This window comes from Mugil cephalus, chromosome 12 (assembly GCF_022458985.1).
Source record: "Mugil cephalus isolate CIBA_MC_2020 chromosome 12, CIBA_Mcephalus_1.1, whole genome shotgun sequence".
Lineage (NCBI taxonomy): Eukaryota > Metazoa > Chordata > Actinopteri > Mugiliformes > Mugilidae > Mugil > Mugil cephalus.
The window spans coordinates 806,639-830,436 of NC_061781.1; the positions used below are offsets into that span (position 1 = coordinate 806,639).

General features: G+C 45.4%; 1 long non-coding RNA gene across 1 annotated transcript; it reads right to left on the reverse strand.

The window, feature by feature from the left end:
- Positions 1 to 1,069: 1,069 nt before the first annotated feature.
- On the reverse strand, positions 1,070 to 23,785 carry LOC125017796. The gene is made up of 5 exons (XR_007113885.1): positions 23,418 to 23,785; positions 9,428 to 9,475; positions 9,210 to 9,259; positions 1,443 to 1,615; positions 1,070 to 1,163 (listed from the first exon to the last, which is right to left on the reverse strand). It is a non-coding gene; the product is annotated as an uncharacterized LOC125017796 (long non-coding RNA).
- Positions 23,786 to 23,798: the final 13 nt, after the last annotated feature.

Here is a 23,798-nt window from a genome sequence, read left to right on the forward strand (position 1 = left end):
CAGTGAACAATCAAGAGACACACAACAAAATAAAACAGGAAACACAACATGACATGGACAGACATGACAAACCACAAGGAAACACAATAGACAGGAAACTAGGAAAAATTTTACAGTTCTCAGGTGGGCGACCCGAAGGCCGGGAAGACGTGGCGTGCCGCTCCGGAGGACGGCTGGGAGGCTGGAAAGATGTGGTGGGCCACTCTGGAGGACGGCCAGGAGACCGACAGGACATGGCGGGCCATCTCAGGAACGCAGGCATGGGCTGCAGGGGTGGCGACGGGCTCAGGGACGCAGGTGTGGACTGCTGGAGGTAACGACTCCTCAGGAACTGGAACGTGGACGATTGGAGCAAACGGCTCCTCAGTAAATGGAACGTGGATTGCTGAAGCAAACGGGGGCACTGCGGGCGTCCGGGTCCGGGGAGCAGGCACTGGGGACACTGTGGGCGGCCGGGTCCAGGGCGCAGGCACTGGGACTGTAGGGGCAGATGCAACCCTCGTGGCATGGACAGGAGCAGGCAGGCAGGGAATTCAAGCAAAAGGTATTTAATGATTAATGATGACTCACAAAATAAAAGACAGATACAGATCATGACACAAGAGTCCTTCATGCTGCAGACCAGCAAGTAAGTGCATATAAACACATTACTCAGACTAAAATCGCAGTTCTCTTTATCCAATTAAGACACCCAGATAATGTGATTGGAATTTGATTTTCTTCCGCTGCATGTGAACTGGGACAAGGACTGTAGTCAGAAAGTCAAATTTTGAGCATAGCTCAATTAAGCTCTGCATGTAAACACACTGAGTTTGAACTTGTTGAGATTCATCTCAACAAGTTCACAGATATAGGTACTTCCAAAGAGGGATAAAATCACCTGTGCATGTTTTTGGAGCTTTCCATATCTTTGTGTAGGAACACATTTGTAAAAATCCTGTAAGGAAAGCTCTCTGAATCTGCTGCGGTCTGAATTGGACTGAATGTCCAAAGGTTTTATTTGAAGCTGATTGCATCCACATTTACAGAAAAGTGTTGTGCAAACAGCTCAAATGCTGTCGTATTTCCAGGAAAATCTTCAAAGTCATGGTCAAACTTTACCACAAGATTGTTGAGAATGTTATTTTGGTGTGTCTTCCTCCATCAACCCAACTTCTCTGAGACTAGTGTGCAGACAAAAAGAGAAATGTAGCAATTTAAGATGCAAGGTTTTTTTTTTTTCAATTAAATACCAAACATCAATCAAATGATTTTTTTTGTTTTGTTTATGGCTACAGTATGAAAAACAAATGCTGCTATTGCTACTGGATTTCACGTCTATAAGAACATCCATTTTCTACATACACCAAGTATTCAGGCATCACACATATAATTACATGGTTGTTATCAATAAGAATCCTACATTGTTTTATGTTCAACAACATATTAAAATTTTATCTCACCTGTGGAGAGATGTCTGGTAAGCAGCTGGAGCTTTTGCTTGAAGGCTTTGATATGGTCATACAGCTGAGTGATTATATGGTCATTAAGGTCATTAACAACTATCTTCAGTGTATAGAAGAACAAGAAGTCCTGGAAGTTATGGCGAATGGGCCATAGAGGGTCCAGTCTGGACCTGAGGGATTTGGATTCGCAAAGGGAGAGAAGAAGGTGAAGAAGGAGAAGTAGATGGGGAAGAAGGAAGACTGCTATGCTAGGCTAAACCCTTTAGCATCACTGAGCATAAATGTAATTCTCGGGACAGTGAGCAATATACAGAGGTGAAAATAAAAATTCTGACACCCCATGCATTTATGAAATATTGTATAAAGAATGAGTCTTAGGTCTTCAAGTGCAATTTCTAAACAACAACATGAAACAAATTCTAAAACACTTAAAAACTTAAACTTGATTGGTTCCATAAAAATCCTTGATAAATATTTAGTATTGGGTCATTTTGGTACCATTGATCCACTAATGAAAGCTGTACCTTTGCTGCTAGTACATTTGAAAGTTCGGATCCTGATCCACATGTGCAGGGAAACCTGTCGAAAGACATCACAGGAGCTCCAACAGCAGTGGTCAAACCAAACTGGTGTCCAGTGTTCAACTGGACACTGTACGTGGTCAACTTTTAGATCATGCCTTAAGGTCTTACAAGACTGTCTAGCAACCCCTGATGAATGAGATGAGAGGGTTTAGCAAGAACTAGAACTGGACAGTCAGGAATTGGAAGAGGATTCTGTGGTCAGATGAGTCCAGCTTGCAGCTTTATCTTCCTCCTGCTAATGTGAGGAAGACCAGGTGTGGCATTATCTCCAGCATGTACAGTACCTACTGTCAAAATGGTGGAGGCAGAATCATGGTTTGGGGATGCATGAGTTCTCCTGGTGTTAGTCATCTCACGGTCTGTGATGGCACATTGAATGCTCCCAAATATTGTGCCATTCTCGAAAGCCACATGCTCAATTAAGCAATATTACCCGAGAGACGGTCATCGTCGTGCTCAAATGACATTAAAGCACACCCTCGAGGGTAATATTGCGAATAAAGCAAAAGCAAAATAAAGCATATAATTAAATATATATTCATGTTGATGGACCTTTTGCTCTCAAATTTTTAAGTTTTTTTGCTCCCCGTTTCCATGGAAATAAATGGGGTCTGACTAATAACTGGAACACAATCAGTCATGTCAGTAGACTCCTATGTGTAACGGAACGTAGTTCACCACTACAGCAAATAATCCGAACCTTAGTGATGACCTAGCAACAGAAATGATTTTCTAGTCCCAGACGAGTGAACTCTGTGCTGACGTTCAACAACAAACCGATCTGTTTTGTAGCATGTTTTGCAGCCGTTTCCTGCTCCAGCTCTGACAGTTACAGTGCTGCCATGGAGATGGATACAATGTTGCCACAGACTTGGCGGAGCAATATTTTTAGTGATGAGTCAGCCATGCTGTAATGCTGATTTGAGCACATTCTTAATGTCTTATTGACCAGTCAGATTTCTTGGTTGGAACTACTTTGTATATTATATATTATACGTTGTATAATTCTGCATGTGCACTGTTCCGCAGAGATCGAAAATGGATGTTTCAATAAGATGCCCCTTGCCACACATCCAGGGCCAGTAGCTCTTGGCTGCAGGAGCACAGTATCCAGGTCTTTAAGTGACTAGCTCAATTCCCGGACATGAGCCCCATTGAAAATCTGGGAGGATGTTATGATGGTTTCATCACCGAGGAGAAGCATCAGTTGCGACATCAAACACACACAGACACCTTAGCAGAACAAACAGGTTGAAACTTCAAGGGTAGAGTTTTCAAGATGTGATGCTCAAATTGTAGGTTTGAAGGTTTTAAGTCAGTCAGTTTCATGTGTACACCTGCTGTATACTCCAGTTTCACTTACTCTGAACTAAACTGATGAGAGGATCTGAAGAGGATGAGTTGAGTCAGTGTCTTGACCATCCTGGACAGTTGGTGTGAAGGTGGAAATAGACTGAACACAAAAATTCATGAACTGCTAAAACTGACACCTAACTAAGATGAAATATAATAAATAAAAAATTAAATTGAAGCAAAGTATGGCATGTTCATCACTTGAGTTGCAAGTGTTTAAGTGTTGTCTAAATTAGAAATAATAGTTAATTAAGCTATTAGCCCATAACTTATTTAGATTTTCTGACAATTTGCTTGGAGGCTTGGAAGCTAAGAAGAGCTACTATTAACTGGACTCGACAATGAGTAAGAGAAAGAGAGAGCAGCCAACCAAAGGGAGAGAAGATCAGTGGTCAGAAACCGAGGGATAACTGGTCAGGTACAGCTGAAAGTAAGCAGTGGAAGGACATCAATAATGACTTGGCTAGTGTACTAGGTAAGCTGAAAAGGATGGCAGAAAGTAAGTTGGATAAAATGGGACTGTTATATACAATTGTGGTAAGAAAAGGTTTGGAAGAAGGAGGCAGTCACATGAGGCCAGACCATAAAAGAAGGATGTTAGTCGGAGTTCGCGGGCTACCCATGACAGATTTAACCCCTGTCATCTTGTATCTCCTTCTGCTGCAGAATAGAACACATTCATAAGTGATTGCTGAGTCTGAACCATTACTTGCTTCTCGACAACCCCTACCTGGTGAATTTTTCCACAACAATGATAGTCCACCAAGATGGAAAGACTTTCAGGAAGTGGTGAGGCACGCAAGAGCCCCTTAAGCCCCGGGACCTAATTGAGTCCCTTGCTGGCTGTATGAGAGTCCACCATATCTACTGCGATTTCTTTGGAAGTTGAAGAAGGTAGTATGGAAAAAACAGGTTATTCCCAGGGCATGATACAGAGCAAGAGGGATTACTCAGAGATAACTCAGTTTAGACCAATCAGTCTACTTAATGTTGAGGGGAAGGATTTCTTCAGAGATGTTGCACAGAGGCCACTTACTTGAAAAATGGACAGATTAATACATCAGTACAATAGTCTGGAATACCCAGCTTTTCTAAATGCTTATGCCACACCAGCATTATTTGGCACCAAATCCAGTTAGTGAAGTGAGACAAGAGAGATATGCATGTTGTATTTCTAGACCTGGCTAATGCTTTTGTGGCACTGTGGTTAAAGTAGAAGAAGTAAATAGTAGTTAATATGCAGACAATGCCACCAATGTTTTAATAAGAGCCTAGGACTCTGTTAAAATGGCTACCCAGGTCCCACTGTTGCTAGTATAATGTGAGGTTCAGGGCCCCAACTATCATGCAGCTTCCCTTGGCCCTTCCTACTCCGGTTTCGTACCCACACATGCTTGCCGGCTACTAATGGAGTAGCATTAGCTTTCTGTTCATAGCGACAGTTTGTCTGCTCTGATATTTTTGTCATCTTTTTGCAGGCCAAATCATAGGCATAGGTCAGTTTTTGGTGGTGATCCTGGAGCCTTCCTACCAACCCACTGTTTGGCTTCTCCTGTGCCACCCCTAACCCAACATCTAACAGGAGTCTAAGGTGTTGGCCGAACATCAGACAGGATGGGGCAAACCCTGTGGCAGAATGTGCTGTGTTGTTGTAGGCTTGCAGAAGCTCAGGGAGGTACTCTGGCCATCTAACTCGTCTCTTCTCATCTTCGTCTGCTTATCCAGGTCCGGGTCGCGAGGGCAGCAGCTTTAGGAGGGAGGTCTCGACGGCCCTCTCCCCAGCCACTTCCACCAGCTCCTCTGGAGGAATCCCCATGCGCTCCCAGGACAGGATATATAATCCCTCCATCACCTCCTGGGGCGACCCTGAGGCCTCCTACCGGTGGGACATGGGGGCGGCTATGGCTCAGTAGGTAGAACCGAAGGGTTAGCGGTTCGATCCCCCGAGTGTGCCGTATGCCGAAGTGTCCTTGAGCAAGACACTGAACCCCTAGTTTCTCCCAGTGCAACTGGGGCTGGTGTGTGAATGTGTGTGTGCTTGTGTGAGTGAATGGGTGGATGTGTCTCTGACTGTAAAAGCGCTTTGAGTACCTTTCAGTAGGTAGAAAAGCGCTATATAAGAGCAAGACCATTTACCATTTACATGCCCGGAACACCTCGGAAGGGAGGCGTCTGGGGGGTATCCTCACCAGATGCCCGAACCACCTCAACTGACTCCTCTCGATGTGGATTAGCAGCGGTTCTACTCTGTGCTTTTGTCCTGTCCAAACTTCTTTCCCTATCTCTAAGACTGAGCCAGGCCACCCTACGGAGGAAACTCATTTCGGGCGCTTGTATCTGCGATCTTGTTCTTTCAGTCATCACCCAAAGCTGATGACCATAGGTGAGGGTTGGAACATAGATCGATCCGTAAATTGAGAGCTTCGCTTTCCTGCTTTGCTCTCTCTTCACCACGTCGGACCGGTTAAGCGCCCACAACACTACAGACACCGCTCTGATCCGTCTGTTGATCTCCCGCTCCATTCTACCCTCACACTCATGAACAAGATCCCGAGGTACTTGAACTCCTCCACTTGAGGCAGGACTTTCTCCCCGACCCGGAGTAAGCAATCCACCCTCTTCCGACTGAGAACCATGGTCTTAGACTTGGAAGTGCTGATTTTCATCCCGGCCGCTTCACATTGGGCTACGAACTGCCCCAGCAAGAGCAGGAGGTTGCTCTCGATGAAGCTAAGAGGACCAAATCTTCCGCAAAGCGCAAAGCAGGGACGATGATCACCGAACTCGATACCCTCCACCATACGGCTGCACCTAGAAATTCTGTCCATAAAAGTTATGAACAGAACCGGTGACAAAGGGCCTCCAACCCTCACTGGGAACAAGTCCGACTTATAACAAGCTACACGGACCAAACTCACGCTCCTTTGGTACAGGAACTAAATGGCCCTTAGCAAGGGGCCATCCACCCCATGCTCCCATGCTTATGTTCGAACATGGTGTTAGTTATGGACAAACTGCAACTTGCACAGAAGTCCAATAACTGAACACTGCTCGGGTTCAGATCAGGCAGTCAGTTCCTCCCAATCACGCCCCTCCAGGTCACGCTGTCATTGCCCTCGTGAGTGTTGAAGTCCCCCAGAATGACAGTAGAGTCCCCAGTTGGGAAACAATCCAGCACCTGACCTTAGATCTCCAAAAAGGGCGGGTACTCTGCACTGCTGTTCAGGCGTATGCGCAAACAACAGTGAGGACCCGTTCCCCGACCCGAAGGAGCAGGGAAGCAACCCTTTCGTCCATCCGGGAGAACTCCAACATACAGGCAGAGAGTCTTGGGGAAAGCAAAAAGCCCTCTCCAGCCGTCTGCCTCTCACCTGGAGCAACTCTAGCAAAGAAGAAAGTCCAATCCCCGTTTAAGGACTTGGGCTCCGGAGCCGATGCTATGTGTCGAGGTGAGGCCGATTATATCTAGTCGATAATACTACACCTCTTCCACCAGCTCTGGCTCCTTCCCCACCAAAGAGGTGCTGTCCATGTCCCAAAAGCCCGCACATCGCTCTCCATGTTGACCCAAAAGAAGCGGCGTCTCAGCGTGGTCAAAGTCCTCCCTTGTCCTGCATGTGCGGAAGCCTCATGATGCTGTCTCCACACCTCTTGGCACTTGGGCCCTGGCCACACAATCTGGAACACTTGCTCATGGGTGTTGGGGTCAATAAATCTCCGGTACAGGACCCCTCCATGGATGTATTGCCTTGCCTTGCCTTGTATTGTTGTAAGGCAAGGTAAGGCATTTTTATTTATATAGCGCATTTCATACCAGTAGGCAACTCAATGTGCTTTACATAGAGACAACGCATTTAAAAAGAGCAGTATAAAACTGAAAAAAAAAAAAAAAAATAGCAAAGAAAAAGAAAAAAGTACAAGGCATATATTAAAACAATTAAGAGGGCTTACATTGCAGATCCAAGTTTACGATTTAAAATTATTTAAAACAGCTCAGCCCTATGCACATGAAAAGAGAAATGTTTTTAACCTGGATTTAAAGGTGCTTACAGTTGGGGCTGACTTGAGTTCTGCTGGTAGTTTGTTCCAGTTGTATGCAGCATAACAGCTAAATGCTGCTTCACCGTGTCTGGTTTGAACTCTGCGCTACACTATCTGACCTGAGTCAATAGATCTCAGAGCTCTACTGAGTTTATACTCTGTTAACATGTCATTCATGTATTCTGGACCTAAACCATTCACTGATTTGTAAATCAATAGCAGAAGTTTAAAATCTATTCTGTAGCTGACTGGGAGCCAATGTAAAGACTTGACAACTGGGGTGATGTGCTCTGATCTCTTTGTTCCGGTTAAAACTCAAGCTGCAGTATTTTGAATGAGCTGTAGCTGTTTAATACTTTTTTGGGGGAGTCCAGTCAGCAGACCATTACAGTAGTCAAGTCTATTGGAGATGAAGGTATGAATCAGCTTCTCCTGATCTGTTTGGGACATGAAACTTTAATTCTGGATATGTTCTTAAGTTGATAAAAGGCAGTTTTGGTGACTGATTTGATATGACTGTTGAAGGTCAGATCTGAGTCTATCAGCACACCAAGGTTTCTGACTTGGTCTTTAGTTTCTACAGACAGTGACTCAAGGTGTTTACTGATAGTAACCCTCTTTTCTTTGTTGCCAAAAACAATGACTTCAGTTTTATCTTGCTTTAACTGAAGGATTCATCCAATTTTTGATTTGCTCTAAGCAGTGACACAATGACTCTATTGGACTGCAGTCATCAGGAGACAGTGCGAGATACATCTGAGTGTCATCTGCATAACTATGATAGTTGACATTAGAATTTTGCAGAATTTGGCCCAAAGGCAGCATATATAGGCTGAAAAGTAGGGGTCCAAGGACTGACCCATGAGGAACTCCATATGTCATAGCCACTTGGTCGGATTGATAATTTCCAATGGTCAAAATGACTCCGCTCCTCCAAGTAGGACCTGAACCATTCTAGGACTGTTCCGCTGAGTCCTGCCCATGTTTCCAACCTGTTCAGCAGTATACTGTGATCCACAGTGTTGAATACAGCACTGAGATCCAGCAGGACCAGAACTGACACCTTGCCTGAGTCAGTGTTCAACCTTATGTCATTTAACACTCTAATAAGAGCCGTATCTGTACTGTGGTGATGTCGGAAGCCTGATTGAAATTTGTCAAAGAGTTCACTGGAGTTCCAGAAGTTGCTGAGTTGATTAAAAACCACGTTCTCAACGATCTTGGCTATAAAAGGGAGATTTGAGATAGGTCTATAGCTGGTTAAAATTGACGCATCCAGCATTCTCTTTTTTAAGAGTGGCTTGATGGCAGCTACTTTTAGGGATTTAGGAAATGTGCCTGATTGAAGTGAATAATTTATTATTTGCTGAAGATCTGTTTGGACAGAGCTTATGATAGTTTTAAAAAAAGTCAGATGGCACTGTGTCAAGACAGCATGTTGATGGTTTAAGATGCTGAACTGTTTGCTCTATGTTTTTTTGGTCAACTGTATTAAATTCTGACATCATAGTTGATTTATTCCTAGGTGGTTTCAAGCATTGTGCCATTTTATTATTTTGCTGATTCGTGTCAATATTTAGTCTTATAGATTTGATTTTTCCATTGCATTTTTCTGTGGAGGAAAGTTCTGAAAATACCTCTTTTGGGGGCATTGTAAGCTTATCAACCATAGCAAACAGAGTGCAAGTGTTGTTGATGTTCTTATCAATCATTTAACAGTCTAACAGTGCCAGCACTGAAGGTGCTCTGTTCTGGGCTGCAGGGACACAAGCCTTGCTCCACATACCTCTTTGTCCTGGATCCTGGTTGCCAGGATCAGCCAGCCAACTTTGCAGACTGTAAATGAACAACAGGGTTATTGTCTGTATATACTGTGAAATCCACTCCAGTCAAGTAATCTTTGAATTCCTCTGTAATATCCCAATTTGAACGAGCTGTACTTAGCATTGTTGCGTTCTGTGGGATGTAGATTTTGACTGGCATAAGCAATGACTCGCTCCTTACCTTCCTGGACTTGAGCCAATACTGCTCTCAACCCTTGGTGGCTGCCATCTGTGTAAAGAACAAATGACTTAGAGAAATCAGCATAGGTTAGTACAGGAGCTTCTGTCACTATTTATTTATTTTTTTGTAAAAGGCAGTTTGAGCCTCGGCAGACCAACGTAAGGGGCAAGAGCTTAGATGCTTGTCGCTGCGTATACCAACCAGGAGGGAGTTTAGTGGTTGTGCAGACCCAGGGACAAACTGACTATACTAACCAACCAGACCTAAGAAGGCCTTTAATTCCTTAGCTGTGATGGGGACAAGCCAATCAACAAAAGTGGACACCCCAGAAATTTGACTTGTCGATGGAAGAGTTTACATTTTTTAGGCCGAAGCTTAAGGCCATGCATCCAAAGGTGTGTAAACACCTCCTCCAAGTGTGTGACATGGGTAGAGAAATCTGGAGAATAGACAATGATGTCATCTAAATCGACTAATAGGGAGTCTGTGATTTAAGGCATTGCTGCATCAAACTCTGAAACGTCGCTTGGGTGTTGCAGACAATGGGTGCTGCCCAAGGGCTGGAACTTTCAGTTATGCCATTTTGCAACATAGCTGCTAAAAGGGCTCACATGACCTTATACAGAAGAGGCGGCAAGGGCCTGAAACGCTCCCCTATGGGGTCTGTATCGCCTGTGGGAATATAGTGCTTCGCTGCATCACTCCTCCCGAAGTTTTCCTCGTGGGTGGAAAAGACTTGCATCCATTTTTGTAGCAGAGATGCTAATTGAGCTTGCTCCTCCTGAGCCAGGTCAGATTGCCTAATCCAATCAGTAAAAGACCTGAAATCATGGTTCCGAATAGGTAGATGTCTTCAATGTCCTCCACAGAAAAAACCGCCAGACACACGACCCGCCAGTCTGGCGCCCCCGAACTCAGGTTTCTTGTCAAAAAAATTGTGAGACCAGTTTAGCAATTCCATGATTTTGTAGTTTCAAGAGCAGTGTGGAGAGAGGCTCTCAAAAGTGCAGACAGTAGACAGATGAGATGAGAGGAGCAAAGTAGGGAAGATAAGGGAGAGGAGAGGGAAGAAAAATGCGACTGCCTTCTGCGAGAGCTGAAGGCATCGAAATGGTTGGTAGGTGGAGAGAAGCTGCAGGGAGGGCTTCGCTTCCCCCCAGTTAGGGCCTACAGGGATGACAAGATGACTGCGATGTCAACTGCTCCATGTACTAGCAGACTGCTGGGTAAGTTGAATAGCAACCTGCAGGGCTAAGTTAAGTAAATCTTGGAGTATTTCCATTGTTAAAGGAAAGTTAGAAGATAAGAGGTTTGTTATAAATCTGTGAAGTGCCAGTGAAGAGCTTGGGCAGATGGTATGATGACTTAGTGTCTTAGTGATAAAGCGCACTTCTTTAGTCATATTCTGACAGGTTGCAGGGTTAGTCTTTCTGAAGAGCGATATAGCAGGCGTCACAACCACGTTCTGAAATGCTCAGCAGCTGCAACTGAGGAAAAACAAGTAGGAGTTAATTCCTTATCTGCTAGAAAGGAGAATTATGTAATATAATAATAATAATATAGTAATTATATTATTATGTTTATATGGAAGGGAGAAAAGGCCAGACCATTGAGGATCAGGCAGAAGGCAGAGCAGCTAAGGAAAGGCAGAGCCTGGGAGCAGGGACGACTTAAACAGCAGCCGATTAACGCAGTGCAGACAGTTAACACCTGGTTACGGGCTACACCTCCTATTGTGGTCGGAACCAGAGAAATACCAGTAGCGTATTTTATTGAGCTTACTGTCCCATGGGAAGACAGAGTTGAGGAGGCTAATGACCCTAAGAAAGCTAGATATGCAGAGATTGCTGTGGATTAGTGGCAAAATCCACAATTGCGGAAGAGCAAGCAAGTGAGTCGCTCTGGCTAAGGAGGAAACACACTAGCTGGGGAGCTAAAAGTAAGGTTAGCTAAGGCCAGCTAAGCAGTTTTAGTTGTTGCTACCTGGTTCAGCGAGCCACAGGTACGAGGTTGTGTGAGTGTTTTGTTTGGTCTATATGTGCTGGGTGAACTGCAAGAGTAGTTCAATTTTGTTCTTTGGTATGCCGGTCATGGTTTAGTCCTGTATCCTCAATCCCCATCCCCTACCCAAACCAATGTCTGTATCCTCATCCCATCCCTTCTCGGGGAAGAGGTAACTCAGACACCAGTCCAACACAATTGTATATTTTGTTGCTGTTGCTGTAAGCTAATCTCTCTGTGGCTGAAAATCACATGGTTGTCAAGGCGGTGGCAGCATGGATGGGGGTGGCTCCAAGATACTGGAACTCAGTGTTAAGCCTTCTTGAGGTGTCATGGGCATAACTCAACGAAAAACCAGTGAAGGCAGGTGCCCATTTGAAAACCCCAACGATGTGCCACTTACTGACTACTGTCATTGGCTAGGCTAGTTAACTGGTGTGTTCTTGTTACTTGCTAGCTGATAGCTGACTGCTAGTCTGCTGACTGGTTTTCAGTTGGACTGGGCTTCTAAATGTGTATGGCTTGGGACCTTGGCAGAAGGGATTGTAATATCTTATCCTGTGTATTAATGAATAAGAAGCTAAGAAGCTAGGAGGTGCTCCTGTTAGCTGGGAGGCTAGAAAATGTTACTATTAGCTGGGAAGTGTACTAATAGCTAAAATGCTAGGAAGAGCTAGTATTTGCTGGAAAGTAAGGAAGTGGTACTATTAGTTAGGAAGCATTACTATTAGCTGGAAAGCTAGGAAGTTATGTTAGTTCCATTTCCTCATTGGTTCTTAGTTCAGTTAATGGCTAAAATGAGAGCTACCACAATTCTAAATGTTTTTTTGAACAAAGTATAACAAGTATTTGTAGGGGGCATCCATGCTGGGAGCTGTGTCTGGCCTGCATGCAGGGGTGCCATCTTGGGGGTTGTCCTGGCCGGATGGTTGGGGGTCCTGCTGCAGGGCTTCATGGACATGGTGTGGACCCCTGTCTGTCTGGGTCAGGGTGGTTTCTGTGGCTGCATCCTCTGTAGCAGTAAGCAGTGACACCTCTCAGTGTGGACAGCTGCTAAAGAATGGTGTTTCCTCACTCAGTGCTCAGCCATATTCTATTTTATCTTAAGACTAGGTTTGGGTCGGGGTATGCTTGGGGAATATACGTGTCTAGTATGATGTGTGTGTGTGTGCACGCGTGTGTGTCTGTGTGCGTGTGTGTTCTGTTCTATTAGCAGATCATTTTGTTCATTACAAGTAATCCCTGATTTTGTTGTATACATGGCAGACATACCAACCACGTACACACTCCGATCCAATCAGAATGTACTGCAAAACAGGAAGTTGGAGGTAATAAATGGACCTAAAACAGACACAGCAGCTTAAAGAGAGAGAAAAATACCTTTCCATCCCAAAAGTGCAGCTCTGCAGCCATTTTTCACCCATAACAACATGACTGTTATTTTTATGGAAAATATTAACAGTAGGAGTAAGATATGATCAAAGTGAAATTAAGCAAGAACAGAATTTGGTTTATTTAAACTTTCCCTCTTTTCCACAGGTATAATATTGTGGTGTTTAGTGGAGTGGATGGTTACTCAAGGAAGGTAATAATGTTAAAAGATATGTTCCTAGTGTTATCTCTATGTTAATATTCCTAAGCAGACTTTCACACATATTTAAAACTTTCAACAAAGTGATAAGTGTTTAGTCCTTGTAGAAACCAATAGACAGGTTTCTGTGCAACGTCATCACACATGTACGCACGCAGCCAGAGGGCAGAAAGCGGGATATTTCTTATGTGTTTACCAGCGGAGTCAGTGGAGAAAGAAAATGACAAAAAGCTGTTGTGCTGTGAACTGCATCAATCGGCAAAAGGATGGGTGGAAACTGTTTAATATGTCAAGGTCATATGGTAATATGTCAATCAGGTGACAAGTGAGGAGCAACCGGTGTTCGAATTACACTGTGACTTTCGGGGGAGCTCTACTAAATATCTCACATGCATGCACACATGGAAGAGTGCGGTAGTGCGGTCAATTGTCATTTGCAGCATATGAAGCTACTTGTCACTCTCACACACATTACCTCACTTCCTCTTTTGTCTTACAACCAAAATACATGTATTCATGTTTTTACTGTCCTTGCATATAACCGCCAAATACAGGCATAGGCCTATCAGCACGACCTACACGCAACAAACAAACACTGTCCATGGTTACTGAAACAACATAATGTCTCGTTATGTAAACAGAACATTATATGGAAGAGACTCACATAACAACCATATAAAAACACATCATCTCGCCTATAGGACCAGGGCCAGTCCTCACAAACACACAGTTCAAGTTCGGAATTTTGTTATTCTTACCTTAATCCTGAAGCAACCACAGGGCCCTGGGCTCTTGTGTCTTTATTTTTCATCCTGTAACCTAGGATGTGGACTGGCAGTGGCCGGCTTTAATCCAGGATGACACAAAAGGCAGAGGGTCAAATAGTTCCAAAGGAAGTCCATTCAGGTCCACAAAGAGAAGTGAGGAGAGGCTTTGCTCATGCAACTTGTTGCTGTACTTGCTGTCAGTACAGTTTACAGCAGAAAATCCCCTCTCACACTCAGCTGAGGTGGGCAGGTATGTCAGACTTGCAGTTTGAAGTTATACCAGAGTTTTACCTGGTGCTTGGTTTTTCAATTTAAAGTCCCTGAACTCCTCGATTGCCTCTCGGACTGGTTCTCCTAGTGTTTTTGCCAACACTCTCACTTTAGTTTTCCCATAGAGGATTACAGCACTGCATTGCTGTGGCCAAAAGCGTTTATCCAACGATTTCAGCATCTGGACAAGGTCCAATTCAGGCAGTCGCTTCTTCAAGCTATCAATTATAGACTGATTGAACTGAAGATGGATATTCTTTGGCCTACTCTCTGTCAGCTCAACATCTTTGAACAGGCCAGTTGATCTGTGTTGTTCCGCTTTTTGTGTGGATTTTCCTCCAAAGTCCTTTATGGCTGTCAAGATGTCAATTGTCTGCTGAATGTAGAAACTTGCAACTACTAAAGATGTCTCTCTACGTTGCAGTTTTAGTGACAGGCTTTGTAATTCTCGTAGAGCATCCTTCATACACGCCAAATTGGTCAAAAACCTTGTGCTTGTGAGGAGTTTGTGCAGGCCCCTGAATTTCTTCCTCTCTGTATCACAGCAAGATGTGTCCTCCATTGCTGTCCTGAATTGGCGTTCCAATGCAGGATAGTCTTTAAATACAAACTCCCTGAGTGAGTCTTTGACAGCTAAATCAAGTCGGTGAGCAAGACAGTGTATCGACTGAACTTTAGGGAAATCTTGTTTGAGTTTAGTGACCACTCTGCCGACTCTGCCAAAGAGTTCCGCTCCATCTGTGGCTATGGAGATGAGATTTTTTTTTTTAAAAAAACTCGGCGTCCAGTCCTGCTTGTCTCAGGCCTTTCCTTATATATCGATTCGGCATCCGTGCCCTCTGTGAGCACAACAATATCCAACAACACATTGTCCACTTCGTTGTTTCTTGATTTTTAGAGAAGAGACACGTATTTCTCTGACTCCATTGTGTCATTACATTTACTGCTGCAGGTAGCTGCGGTGTCTGTGCCGGTGATGTCTGGTGACGAAGCCGCTTTGGAGCTGTCACTTTCAGCAGCAGCAACAGTAACCATTAGTGGCTCTGGCAAGCTAGCTGTAACTGGTGCTTCGTTGTCTTCACTCAAAGTTGTCTTTGTTTGTTTAGTTAATCCAAACAGTCTGAGGCTTGGTTGTTTCTGTTTGGAGATTCTGACTCCTTATCAACATGGCATCTAAAAATACTGAATAACATCTAACGATTAGCCAATCAAATATAAGCTAGCGGTCGCATCTATGAAGAAGTATGTACACCATCAACATGATGCTAAAACTGTAGTACAGTGCTGTGCTGACCACAAGCAGTGTCTGATAGTGTACCGCATTGTGTTTATTAATTGACGGAGATAGTGAATAAGCACACACTGGCATGTTTTATTATATTTATTTCAGGAACCCGGGTGTACAGAAAATCCAAAGTCTGTAACCTGTGACACAAAAATGGAAAATATTTCAGAGTTCCCCCTGAAAGTCTCCAAGTATGCATTCCGGGAGAGTTCTTGTCCTTTCCAGGGGAGCTCGGCTCCCCTTAGCTCTCCCGTAATTCGAACACTGGGCGCGACAAACTGGTGACAGGGAGTTATTAGGCAGCCAAATGTAACCCCTCTCTCCCTTAGTGTTTATAATCTACACTGAGGTCACACCCAATAAGAATTAAACAGGTCCTAGGTTCTCAGCTAAAGATAGTGAATTTGCTCTGGGTCTTAATTAAGCAAGGGACTTTATTACTTGAATGTGAAAAAGGAAAATAACTAGCCTCCACTGAAAACTTACTGTGCTATGTGCTAGCAAAAATTATGTAAGCCCTCAGAACTCAAATAAATATAGTTTACTCTAAAGGAATATTAAACCACAATATGTAAAACAGAAACACAAACATTTATTTTTGCTTTAAACTTTTTAATTCAATACAAAAGTTAACACCACTTTAAGTTTCCTTCAACCAATGAAATAAACTTTTTTTTGTTGTTTTGTTTTGTTTTTATTTGAGCTCAAACTCAAACTCAATGAAAATAAACCTATGAAATTAGATTTTTTAGCTTATTTGTAAACTAAATCAAATTGTGGTTCTCTTTTAATAAACCATTCACTTATGAAATGACGAGATGTGTTCCTAAAATTTTAACTGTATTCATGCCCATCAAATGTTCAACATATGATTTCAATAACACAAACAGAATAGAAATCTGAGTTCTTTTGTGTACTCAAAACACAATAATAATACCCACACCAGTACCAATATATGTTCACAGTTCACATGGAAATAAAGATAAATGATAATGGTACCATGAAAAGTCTAACCCAAGCGCACGGATAATTTCCCTAACCGTTGGGGCCCATTCGTAGCGTTGGTGCACATGAAGTTTTATCCAGTTATGAAAAGAACACAGTCTGCTTTAACACAGTCTTGTGCGTGTATCCTGCACTCTGTTCCGTTCCAATGTCAAGTACTCATGCAACCTCTCGTTGTGGATGTAATATGGTGTTGTAGTGTTGGGTTTTCAGGGGTTAATAAGGCCTTCAGCCTATGTATAACCTTGGGAAGAATCAAGAAGAATGTTACTCTCACCATATCAGGAGTTGTCTTCCACTTTGCTACAGCTTGCTCACAGATTAGGACACATCACACCCTGATATCTCACAGGCTGGAAACCAGATAAAGCTAATTGGCTACACATAGAAACTCACTAACACTCCAGTACTCCAGGCAGTACTCCTCCCCATTGTCTTATGGGCGCGGTCTAGGTAGAATAAGGTCACAGTATGTCCCTGAAGTGGGGCTTTAGGTTCTTTTTACCCTTAAGGTGAACTGACCAACGCCTCAGCGCTGAAGTCAATATCTATTCTCTGTCTACAAAATAAATATCCAAAACGTGAGAAATTGTCACGTGATTTGTGAGTAGGTGAACTACCCTTTCCAAACGGTATAAAGATCCTGGGCTGAAGGAGAGGAAAATATCCTCCTTCGACAAATTGGGGGCTCGTCGGGATACCAGGAAAGGAATGTAGTTACACTGGAGGAGCATCTCTTACAGTCAGCAGCCGCAACTAAGTAAAAGGTGAGCAGAAAACCTCTTAACCAAAATTCTGCATGTCTTATGAGACATTTGGTGGCTATGAGAGTATGATTCAACAGTAGTACTGTTTGTAAGAATAAAACACAGAGAATACGTACGGATTAGTCATATAAAAGACCAGAGTAAGGGTTTAGAATGCCCCCTCATCCAGATAGTCAGGCCGGATATTGCCTGATTGTCTGGATGTAAAAGCTGCCCTCTGAGTTTAAGGGAAAAGAAGAGAAGAGAAATGAAAAGAAGAATAGAGAAGAAAAGGGCCGACTAGCACGGTTTAAAGGCCGGAGGGGTCTGATCAGCCCCCAAAACTGCACAGTCTAGGAATTTAGGGTTTAGAAGGTCCCCTTTGTCTAAATATTTTGGCTAGTAGATTTGGCTAGTAGAGCCTAGGTATTCAGAGAATAAAAGCTGCCACTCCGAATGTCTCAGTAGTACAAGACTCAGGGTGAGCACGGTGGAAGGCCCAGATGAGAGCCGCATCCAAAACCTGCCGCCTGGGAACCCAGCTCCGCTCTTCAGGTCCATAACCCTCCCAGTTGATAAGGTACTGTAGGCCACTGCCCCGGTGGCGGGAGTCCAGAATCCGATGTACAGTGAATGCTGGCAGGCCATCAATGAGCCGGGCGGGTGGAGGGGCCGGGGGAGGAGGGAGCAGCGGGCTGATACGGACAGGTTTGAGCAGGGAGACATGAAAGGCTGGATGGACCCTGAGAGTGCGCGGCAGCCGGAGACCGACGGTCACAGGGGTGATAACTTTTTCAACAACAAAGGGACCAATGTATTTGGGTGACAGTTTCTTCGAAGTAGTCTTTAATGGGAGATCTTTGGTCGAGAGCCATACCTTGTCTCCAACAGAATAGGTGGGGGCCGGGGTGCGATGATGATTGCATGGCGTTGATACTGGGCCGAGGTTCGAAGCAGAGTGGCTCGGGCTTGGTGCCAGGTGCTATGACATCTCCTGATGTATGCCTGGACTCAGGGGACTGCCAGCTCCCTCTCCTGAGAGGGAAAGAGCGGAGGTTGAAATCCATACACGCACTGAAAGGGAGACAGACCTGTGGCTGATGTGGGCAAGGTGTTGTGGGCGTACTCCCATGGAAGCTGAGCTGACCAGGAGGTGGGGTTGGAGGACACCAGACAGCGCAGGGTGGATTCCAGCTTCTGATTAGCCCTTTCTGCTTGTTCGTTGGCTTGGGGATGGAACCCTGAGGTCAGGCTTACGGTGGCTCCGATGGTTTGGCAGAAAGATTTCCACACTGCTGATGTGAATTGTGGACCTCGGTCGGATACTATGTTCAAAGGCAGGCCGTGAACTGTGAATACCGCTGATACCAGGAGCTTGGCTGTTTCCTTGGCTGTGGGCAGTTTAGGCAGGGGCAGGTAATGAGCAAACTTGCTGAATCGGTCCACCACCGTGAGTATTACAATCATACCTTTTGATGGTGGCAACCCGGAGATAAAATCCAGAGACAGGTGGGACCAGGGACGACGTGGTATGGGAAGCGGATGTAGGAGTCCAGGGGGTGGTTGATTGGATCCTTTATTCTGAGCACAGACGGGACAGGCTGAAACAAAGGTCTGCACATCCTTCCTCATGTTTGGCCACCAGAACCGCCTGTGCAGAAACCCCAGAGAGCGGGCTACTCCAGGGTGGCATGAGAGTCTGGAGGAGTGGCCCCACTGTAACACAGATGACCGAACAGAGAGAGATACAAACAGATGGCCCGGGGGGCCATTACAAGGGTCTGGCTGATGTTGCAGAGCCGTCCTAACCTCCTTTTCGATCTGGTGGCAGCTCCAATGATACAGGCTCTGGGTATAATTGTGTCAGACTCGGCAGCTGCTTCTTTCTTCAACAGTCGAGATAGGGCGTCGGGCTTCACATTCCTGGATCCGGGTCTGTAGGTGAGGGCAAAATTGAAACGGCCAAAGAAAAGGGCCCATCTGGCTTGGCGAGGGTTAAGCCGTTTAGCGGTGTGGATATATTCAAGGTTCTTATGGTAAGTCCAAACCACGAACGGTTGCTCGGCGCCCTCCAGCCAGTGTCTCCATTCCTCGAGTGCCAGTTTGATCGCCAGTAGCTCCCGGTTACCAACATCGTACTTTCTCTCTGTGGCAGACAAGCAATGGGAAAGAAAGGCACAGGGATGCAGTTTGTTGTCCTCAGGGGATCGCTGGGACAGGACAGCCCCGACTCCCACGTCCGAGGCGTCAACCTCAACTACAAACTGTCGAGAAGAGTCTGGCTGGGTGAGGATTGGAGCTGAGGTGAATCGCTTTTCAGCTACACAAAGGCTCCTTCAGCTTCCGGGCACCAGTGAAATGGTCTGGCAGGGGAGGTAAGAACGGTTAAGGGTGCAGCAATGTGGCTGTAATTTCTAATGAAGCGTCTATAGAAATTAGCAAACCCCAAGAATCTCTGCAGCTGCTTTCTACTTTCGGGCTTGGGCCAACCCATGACCGCTCTCACCTTTTCGGGGTCCATCTTCACCTGACCTTGGGCTATGATGTGGCCGAGAAATGTGATAGTGGATGCGTGGAACTCACAATTCTCTGCCTTGACGAATAGCCGGTTCTCCAGCAGCCGCTGGAGGACCTGACGAACATGCTGGATGTGCTCTGATTGACTCTGAGAAAAGATGAGAATGTCATTGAGATAGACAAAAACAAATCTGCCCAGCATATCTCTCAGCACATCGTTAATCAGACACTGAAATACTGAGGGGGCATTGGTGAGGCCAAAAGGCATGACGAGATACTCAAAGTGTCCCAGGGGAGTGTTGAAGGCAATTTTCCACTCATCGCCCTCACGGATCCGGATCACGTGGTAGGCGTTGCGCAGGTCTAACTTAAAAAAAATGGTTGCTCCCTGGAGAGATTCAAAACCAGAGTTCATGAGAGGGAGTGGATACTTGTTCTTTACCGTGATTTCGTTCAGCCCTCTGAAGTCGATGCACGGCCTGAGTGTTCCGTCCTTCTTGCCCACGAAGAAAAAAACGGCTCCCAGAGGCGAAGAGGAGGGACGGATGATCCCTGCTGCCAGGGAATTGTGGATATACTCCTCCATAACCGCCCGTTCAGGTTGAGAGATGTTATATAAATGGCTACGGGGATATGTAGCTCCTGGTAGCAGGTTGATAGCGCAGTCGTATGGTCGATGCGGGGGTAGAAGGAGAGCCTGTTATTTGCAAAATACCTCAGAGATCCCATGGTATTCGGCTGGTACTAACGACAGGTCCGGTGGCACTGGTTCAGGTTTCGGGAGGGTTACAGAAGGAGGCAGAGCAGATCGCAAACAACGGGCTAAACAGGTGGGGCTCCAGTTCTTTATTTTGGCTGCAGTCCAGTCAATGTGAGGGGTTATGAATAGACAGCCAGGAGTGCCCCAAAACAAGAGGTATAAACGGAGAATCAATGACAAACAAGAAAATTTGTTCTAAGTGATTACCTGACAACTGGAGCTGGACTGGGCAGGTGCGGGTGGTGATTCAAGCCAGTAGCCTCCCGTCGAGAGTGCTAGCTTCCAGTGGCTCCTCTAGTAGCTCGGTAGGCAGCCCCAGCTGTTTAACCAACCTGGTGTCCAGGAAGCTCTCATCTGCTCCAGAATCTATGAGAGCTAGAAGCTCTAGTGTCTGGTCCTTCCAACCGAGGGTGGCATGTAACTGGGTTCGGGGACAGGAAGACAGAGGTATACCGGCCCGGCTCGCTAGGATGCTTCCCCTGGCTAGCGAGCCCTTCGGTTTAACGGTCGGCTTGGGCAGGTGGCAAGGTAGTGACCGGCCCTCCACAGTAGAGGCAGGCGTAGCCCTCCGTCGCTCCCGTTCCTCTGTGCTCAGCTGGTTCCGTCCTAGCTGCATAGGTTCGCCCCCGTGGTTCTCCTCTCGTGGTCCCGGTTCCTGTGGCAGAACAATATTGGAAGCGAAGCGAGATCTTACCGGGGCTGGGGAATGCTCCCTCCGACGAGGCGTGACGTCACCGCCTGAAGTATGCCGCTTCTCCCTCCGCCGCTCACGGCAACGATTGTCTATCCAAATGGTTAACCTTCAGGTTCAGGGTGAGATACTAATTCGTTCTTTAACATTTCAGTTAGCCCGTTCACAAATGCTGCCTGCAGGGACGCCCCATTCCACCCACTCTCTGCTGCCAGGGTCTGGAATTCAATGGCGTATTCCGCCATGCTCCGAAGCCCTTGACGGAGAGAGAACAGCCTCATGGAAGTTTCTTTACCTTGAACCGGGTGATCGAAAACTTTTGACATCTCGGTATCAAAGGTGGCATAGGTGGTGGTGACTTGATCCTGCTTCCTCCAGTGAACCGAAGCCCAGTCCAACACCGCTCCTCGCAGCAGCCCGATAAGGTAGGCGATCTTCGCTTTCTCCGTAGCGTATGTGAGGGGCTGGAGATCAAAGACAAGACCACACTGCATGAGGAACGTCTTGCATTCTCCCAAGTTCCCGTCGCACCGTTCAGGTGGGGAGACCAAAGGCTCCCTGGCGCGGTTGGCTGTAGTTTGTGCTCCAATAGCTGGCACTGGAGGTGGGTTTTGCAGTGCGCCCTGGAGATTGGCCACGCAGGTCGATAAATCCCGGAGCCCGGCCATTATTTCCTGAAGCGCGGTGTTGTGCTGGTCCAGAATTGCTCCTTGAGCTTAGACGGCGTGACGGACAGGCTCCAGGTCTGCTGAGTCCATACTGACCGGATCGTTCTGTCAGGACTGGTTACAGGACTCAAACGCAGACCAGGAGATTAAGTGATTTTCAGTGAGTTTTATTTGAAAACACAGAAATGAGTCGTGGCGTGAGTTGCTGAAGAGTGTGGGCGAGCGCATGGATCGGAGCTCCAGGGGTCTCGGTCTGGGCTTGCTGGCAGGCGGATCTAGTTTCAAGCAGAGAGTGTGAAGGTGAGCTGATGCGACGATCCGACGGGGACTGGAAGGTTGGACTGGTCTTTTATAGGGGAGTTGATTAGGTCACGAGGAACCGGAGTGCAGGTGAGATGAGTAGCAGTCTGGATTTGCCCAAACCACGCCCACCAGTAGCCCAAAGTAGTCAGCTCATGGCCGACGGGTCATGACAACCACAATGTGAAAGATCTTTTGATTTTATCATGGCAAGCAGACGAATGGCAGCAAGTTTTGATCTGTATTTAGAGTTGATGTCACCTAAGGTGTAATAAATCGATACCAATTTGTTTTTGTTTGCCCGAGATCCAAGAGGATTGCATAGCTCAATTTCATCTGTATATAAAACCAACTGCAATGCTTGGGTAAATTTCAAAAACAGTGGGTGCGACTTAAAAATGTCTCCATCAATGAAATCATGAAAAAATCCATCCTTGCATGTATGTGGCCTCTCATCAATCATTGCTATTGTTCTTGGATGTGACAGCAGCTGCTCCAAACTTTTCACCAACGGTATATAATGAAAACAATGGTCTTTAATGGTAAGAACTCTGGAGTCTCCATGTCAGAAAAGTGACTTTTGTGTTACTTCTAAATATTTGAATTAATTCTCTTATTAATGTGCAGATACACTGCTATTATTTTAGTGTACCTAAGTTTATTTTTCTTGAAATTACACATTTGAACATATCATGATGACATTTTATTTAACTTGCCTAATGGTCATTTTACTGAGCCCACCTTGAACACATCATATGTAAACCATCTGTAAGCTAACTAGCTTTACCCTGCTGATTTCAACACGTATTTCAACACTGGTTTACCATTTTTAACTAACGGGACTTGCTACTAAGTTTGAATGCATTTACCAGCAGATGGTTGAGTAAAAAACTGTCTGACTGGGCTTCTGCTGTAGCAGGAGGCAGAGACACAAAGCTGCAGTCCAGTATATGTACTATACACTCCACTACACTTTTCAGCCAAGATGAGTTTGTAACGACTGAGTCTCATTTGTTTGCAATCAAATGCAGGTTAATTGATGCTCGCTGTAATGTAATGTCTGGTGACATTAGATCATAAGTGGACAATCTGTGGGGCGGTAGGCTGCGTTTGTCAACATAAATGTAACCATTAACCAACTGTTAGCCGATTTAAATCCCAGTAGGCTAGTTGTATTTGCGCTACTGGTTCGATTACTCGTTACTGACAAATGTAATGGAATTACAGTAACGCATTACTTTCAACACTGCTATTACTTTATCTTAAAATAACCTGAGCCTGTCATTGACAAAAACAAGCATGTTAAGTGGACGTGCTTGGATCAGGCACAGTTGACCTAAATAAATGTAATAACGTTAAATTTCAGCTAGTGTAACATTAACGACTTACCGCTGGAATAACGATGCTTGAGCCCTCCGCTTCAGCCACAGGGCTTGCGTAAATTTGGTCGTTTACGGCTGTGCTTTCACCTGCTCCAGGTAAACCGTAGCGAGTCGGTCCTTCCTCTTCTGCCGCTTGAACTTGGAGAAGATGATGCGCATGTGTCCGCTTCACGTGATAGTAGAAGGAGTTATACACCCTGTACTCACTTGGACAACCATCAATCCCGCACACGACGCGGAAGTCAGGGCTGCGACTGTGCATGTTGTTAATGTGACTCAAAGGTTGTTTCAGAGTCAGTGCCACACATATGTAGCATATGAAGCAACGCCAGATCATGTTGGAAGCAAAGATGTCACAGGCATGAGGACGGTAGCGCAAGACTACCGT